Source organism: Macaca nemestrina, chromosome 1 (genome assembly GCF_043159975.1).
Source record: "Macaca nemestrina isolate mMacNem1 chromosome 1, mMacNem.hap1, whole genome shotgun sequence".
NCBI classification, from domain to species: Eukaryota; Metazoa; Chordata; class Mammalia; order Primates; family Cercopithecidae; genus Macaca; species Macaca nemestrina.
Window position 1 is genome coordinate 156578685 of NC_092125.1, and position 6240 is coordinate 156584924.

The window sequence follows — 6240 nt, forward strand, 5'->3', positions numbered from 1 at the left end:
GAATGCTTCCAGTTTTTGCCCATTGAGTATGATATTGGCTATGGATTTGTCACAAATAGCTCTTATTATTTTGAGATATGTTCCATCAATACCTAGTTTATTGAGCATTTTTGCATGAAGGCCTGTTGTATATTGCCGAAGGGCTTTTCTGCATCTATTGAGATAATCATGTGGTTTCTGTCATTGGTTCTGTTTGTGTGATGGATTACATTTATTGATTTACATATGTTGAACCAGCCTTGCATCCCAGGGATGAAGCCGACTTGATCATGGTGCATAAGCTTTTTGATGTGCTGCTGGATTCGGTTTGCCAGTATTTTATTGAGGATATTTGCATCAATGTTCATTGGGAATATTCGTCTAAAATTCTCTTTTTTTTTTTTTTTTGTATCTCTGCTAGACTTTGGTATCAAGATGATGTTGGCCTCATAAAATGAGTTAGGGAGGATTCTCTCTTTTTCTATTGATTGAAATACTTTCGGAAGGAATGGTACCAGCTCCTCTTTGTACCTCTGGCAGAATTCAGCTGTGATTCCTTCTGGTCCTGGACTTCTTTTGGTTGGTAGGCTGTTAGTTATTGCCTCAATTTCACAGCCTGTTATTGGTCTATTCAGAGATTCAACTTCTTCCTGGTTTAGTCTTGGGAGGGTGTATGTGTCCAGGAATTTCTCAGTTTCTCCTAGACTTTCCTGTTTATTTTTGTAGAGGTGTTTACAGTATTCTCTGATGGTAGTTTGTATTTCTGTGGGATAGGTGTTGATATCCCTTTATCATTTTTTATTGCGCCTATTTGATTCTTCTCTTATCTTCTTTATTAGTCTTGCTAGCAGTCTATCAATGTTTTTGATCTTTTCAAAAAACCAGCTGCTGAATTCATTGATTTTTTGAAGGTTTTTTTGTGTCTCTATCTCTTTCAGTGCTGCTCTGTACTTAGTTATTTCTTGCCTTCTGCTAACTTTTGAATTTGTTTGCTCTTGCTTCTCTAGTTCTTTTAATTGTGATGTTAGGGTGTCGATTTTAGATCTTTCCTGCTTTCTCTTGTGGGCATTTTTAGTGCTATAAATTTCCCTCTACACACTGCTTTAAATGTGTCCCGGAGATTCTGATACATTGTGTCTTTGTTCTCAATGGTTTTAAAGAAAATCTTTATTTCTGCCTTCACTTCATTATTTACCCAGTAGTCATTCAGGAGCAGGTTGTTCAGTTTCCATGTAGTTGTGCAGTTTTGAGTGAGTTTCTTCATCCTGCGTTCTAATTTGATTGCACTGTGGTCTAAAAGGCAGTTTGTTGTGATTTCTGCTCTTTTACATTTGCTGAGGAGTACTTTACTTCCAACTATGTGGTCAATTTTGGAATAAGTTTGATGTGGTGCTGGGAAGAATGTATACTCTGTTGATTTGGGATGGGGAGTTCTGTAGATGTCTATTAGGTCTGCCTGATGCGGAGCTGAGTTCAGGTCCTGGATATCCTTGTTAACCTTCTGTCTTGTTGATCTGTCTGATATTGACAGTGGGGTGTTAAAGTCTCCCATTATTACTGTGTGGGAGTCTAAGTCTCTTTGTAGGTCTCTAAGGACTTGCTTTATGAATCTTGGTGCTCCTGTATTAGGTGCACATTTATTTAGGATACTTAGCTCTTCTGGTTGAATTGATCTCTTTACCACTATGTATTGGCCTTCTTTGTCTCTTTTGATCTTTGTTGGTTTAAAGTCTGTTTTATCAGAGACTAGGATTGCAACCCTTGCTTTTTTTTTTTTTTTTTCTTTCCATTTGCTTGGTAGATCTTCCTCCATCCCTTTATTTTGAGCCTATGCACATCATCTTTGCATGTGAGATGGGTCTCCTGAATACAGCACACTGATGGATCTTGATTCTTTATCCAATTTGCCAGTCTGTGTCTTTTACTTGGGGCATTTATTCCATTTACATTTAAGGTTAATATTGTTATATGTGAATTTAATCCTGTCATTATGATGTTTGCTGGTTATTTTGCCTGTTAATTGATGCAGTTTCTTCCTAGCATCGATGATCTTTACAATTTGGCATGTTTTTGCAGTGGCTGGTACCTGTTGTTTCTTTCCATGTTTACTGCTTCCTTCAGGAGATCTTGTGAGGCCAGCCTGGTAGTGACAAAATCTCTCAGAATGTGCTTGTCTGCAAAGGATTTTATTTCTCCTTCACTTATGAAGCTTAGTTTGGCTGGATGTGAAATTCTGGGTTGAAAATTCTTTTCTTTAAGAATGTTGAATATCGGCCCCCACTCTCTTCTGGCTTGTAGGGTTTCTCCTGAAACCTCCGCTGTTAGTCTGATGGTCTTCCCTTTGTGAGTAACCTGACTTTTCTCTCTGGCTGCTCTTAACATTTTTTCCTTCATTTCAACCTTTGTGACTCTGACAATTATGTGTCTTGGGGTTGCTCTTCTCAAGGATTATCTTTGTGGTGTTCTCTATATTTCCTGAATTTGAATGTCAGCCTGCCTTGCCAAGTTGGGGAAGTTCTCCTGGATAATATCCTGAAGAGTGTTATCCAACTTGGTTCCATCCTCTCCATCACTTTCAGGTACACCAATCAGATGTAGATTTGGTCTTTTCATACAGTCCCATATTTCTTGGAGGCTTTGTTCTTTTCTTTTTCCCCCTTTTTTCAACTCGTGTCTTCTCAATTTATTTCATTAATTTGATCTTCAATCACTGATACCCTTTCTTTCACTTGATAGAATCAGCTATTGAAGCTTGTGCATGCATCACGAAGTTCTCATGCCAAGGTGTTCAGCTCCATCGGGTCATTTAAGGTCTTCTCTACACTGTTTATTCTAGTTAGCCATTCATCTAATCTTTTTTCAAGGTTTTTAGCTTCCTTGCCATGGCTTTGAACATCCTCCTTTAGTTTGTTATTACCAACCTTCTGAAGTGTACTTCTGTCAACTTGTCAAAGTCATTCTCCATCCAGCTTTGTTCCATCGCTGGCAGGGAGCTGTGATCCATTGGAGGAGAAGAGGTGCTCTGAATTTTCAGCTTTTCTGCTCTGGTTTCTCCACATCTTTGTGATTTTATCATCTTTGTTCTTTGATGTTGGTGGCCTGTAGATGGGGTTTTGGTGTAGATGACTTTTTTGCTGATGTTGATGCTATTCCTTTCTGTATGTTAGTTTTCTTTCTAACAGTCAGGTCCCTCAGCTGCAGGTCTGTTGGAGTTTGCTGGAGTTCCACTTCAGACCCTGTTTGCCTGGGTATCTCCAGTGGAGGCTGCAGAACAGCAAACATTGCAGAACAGCAAATATTGCTGCCCGATCCTTCCTTGGGAAGTTTTGTCCCAGAAGGGCAGCCATCTATATGAGGTGTCTGTCGACCCCTCCTGGGAGGTGTCTCCCAATTAGGCTACACGGGGGTCAGGAACCCACTTGAGGAGACAGTCTGTCCATTCTCAGAGCTCAAACACCATGCTGGGAGAACCACTGCTTTCTTCAGGGCTGTCAGACAGGGACGTTTAACTCTGCAGAAGTTGTCTGCTGCCTTTTGTTCAGCTATGCCCTGCCCACAGAGGTGGAGTCTAGAGGCAGTAGGCCTTGTTGAGCTGGGGTGAGCTCTGCCCAGTTTGAGCTTCCAGGCTGCTTTGTTTACCTCCTTAAACCTCAGCAATGTCAGGTGACACACCCCCAGCCAGGCTGCTGCCTCGCAGATTGAGCTCAGACTGCTGTGCTAGCAGTGAGCAAGGCTCTGTGGGCGTGGGACCTGTTGAACCAGGCACGGGAGAGAATCACCTTGTCTGCCAGTTGCTAAGACCTCGGGAAAAGTGCAGTATTTGGGCAGGAGTGCCCCGTTTTTCCAGGTAGTCTGTCACGGCTTCCCTTGACCAGGCAAGGGAAATCCCCTGATCCCTTGTGCTTCCCAGGTGAGGTGATGCCCCACTCTGCTTCAGCTAGTCCTCCATGGGCTGCACCCACTGCCCAACCAGTCCCAGTGAGATGAACTAGGTACCTCAGTTGGAAATGCAGAAATCACCTGTCTTCTGTGTCAGTCACGCTGGGAGATGCAGACTGAAGCTGTTCCTATTTGGGCGTCTTGGAATGTGCCCCCCTTTTGCATTACATATTATTTTAAATACAAGTCCTTTATTACATATATGATTTGTTAAAATTTTCTCTGAATCTTTGGGTTATTTTTGTATTTTCTTGATGTTATCTGTTGAAGGAAAAAAGTTTTAAATTTTGATTATTTCCATTTTCTCTATTTTTTCTTATATTGCTTGTGTTTTTGGTATCACATCTAAGAATCTATTACCTAATCAAGGTCATAAAGATTTGTACCTGCATTTTCTTTTGAGAATTTTATAGTGCTATTTCTTACATTTAGCTGTTTGATTCATTATGAGTTAGTTTTTGTGTATGGTGTGGAAAGGTCGTCCCATTCCCTTCTTTTCATATGGATATGCAGTTGTCCAGGTAGCATTTGTTGAAAAACCTATTCTTCCCACCATTTAAAGGAGAATTTAATTTTCTTCTTTCTGTTTATGACACATCCAGTGGGAAAAATTTAGTCAAGGTGCAGAAGTACTAAGTAGCAAAATATATAGTGCTAAATAACATAGATACAGTCTAATTGATATGCCTCAAAATATACCTTGAAGATGAAGTATACGCCTTCTTTTTGTGTAACAGTCACAGAAATTAACCACCCACTAGGCCTCAAAGAAAACTTCAATAAATTTTAAGAAGTAGAAACAGTATGATCAATGCAAAAAATGAAAAATTAACAAAATTCAGAAAACAATGGTCAATAGCACCTAAATGTTAAAAAATTTTCTGTTATAACAACTCTTAGTTCAGAGAGGGTACAAATACTGAAATATCAAAATATTTAGAAAAAGAAATGGTAAAAATACCAGAGTATGTAGGTCAAAACCTACTACATACTATTAAAGTAGGACTTGTGGAAATTCACAGAAACATTTATATTAAGAAATCATTAATTTCATAAGTTACTTTTTAAAATTAATCTTATTTAATAAATTATTAATAAATAAAATAGTTTTGTTGTCTGTCCTTCTTAGGTCTTCTTAAAAACATCCTTGCTCAGTTGAATTTTATGAAGCATATCCCTTATTTTTTCTTCTAGTAGTTTCATAGTTTTGGGTCTTACATTACAGTCTTTTTTTTGTTCTATCCCCCAGGCTGGAGTGCAATGTTGTGAGCTTAGCTTACTGCAACCTCAGCCTCCCAGATTCAAGTGATTATCATGCCTTGGCCTCCTGAGTAGCTGGGATTACAGGTGCCTGCCACCACACCCAGATAATTTTTGTATTTTTAGTAGAGTCAGGGTTTTACCGTGTTGGCCAGCCTGGTCTTGAACTCCTGATCTCAGGTGATTGCCCGCCTTGGCCTCCCAAAGTGCTGGGATTACAGGTGTGAGCTACAATGCCCAGTCTTACATTACAGTCTTAATTTGAGTTGATCTTTGCATATCATGAGAGGTAGGGGTCTCGTTTCATTCTTCTGAATATAATCACTTTTCCCAGCACCATTTATTGAAAAGGCTGCTCTTTCCCCCAATGTATGTTTATTGGCATCTTTGTGAAAATCAATTGGTTGTAAAGGCATAGATTTATTTCTGGGTTCTCTATTCTGTTTCACTGGTCTATACGTCTGTTTTTATGCCAGTACCACGCTATTTTGATTACTATAGCCTTGTGGTATGTTTTTAAATCAGGTATTGTGATACCTCTTGCTTTACTTATTTATTTTTTTGCTTCAGATTGCTTTGAGTATTCAGAATCTTCTGCATTTCAATATGAATTTTAAGATTTTTTTCCATTTCTGTAAAGAATGTCTTTGGTATTTTCATAGGGATTGCATTGAATCTGCAGATAGCTTTAAGTAATATGAACATTGTAACAATATTAATTCTTCCAACCCCTAATCACAGGTTACCTTCCCATTTTTTGTGTTTTCTTTAATTTCTTTCATCAGTGTTTTATAGTTTTTACTATAGGGATATTTCACCTCCTTGGTTAAGTTTATTCCTGGGTTTTTTCCTTTAGCTATTGCAGATGAAATTGCTTTCTTGATTTCTCTTTCATATAGTTTGCTATTGGTTTATAGAAATGCTACTAATTTTTATATGTTGATTTGTATTCTGTAAATTTACCTAATTTATTTATTAGTTTTTAACAGTTTTTTGGTGCAATCTTTGGAGTTTTCTATAAATATGACCATGTCATCTGCAACCAGGGACAATTTGGCTTCC

General features: G+C 38.6%; 1 protein-coding gene across 5 annotated transcripts in view; it reads right to left on the reverse strand.

The window, feature by feature from the left end:
* LOC105482674 (ST6 N-acetylgalactosaminide alpha-2,6-sialyltransferase 5) overlaps positions 1–6240 on the reverse strand; it is a 187311-nt gene that overhangs the window by 74728 nt on the left and 106343 nt on the right. The gene's annotated exons all lie outside the window — the stretch shown is intronic.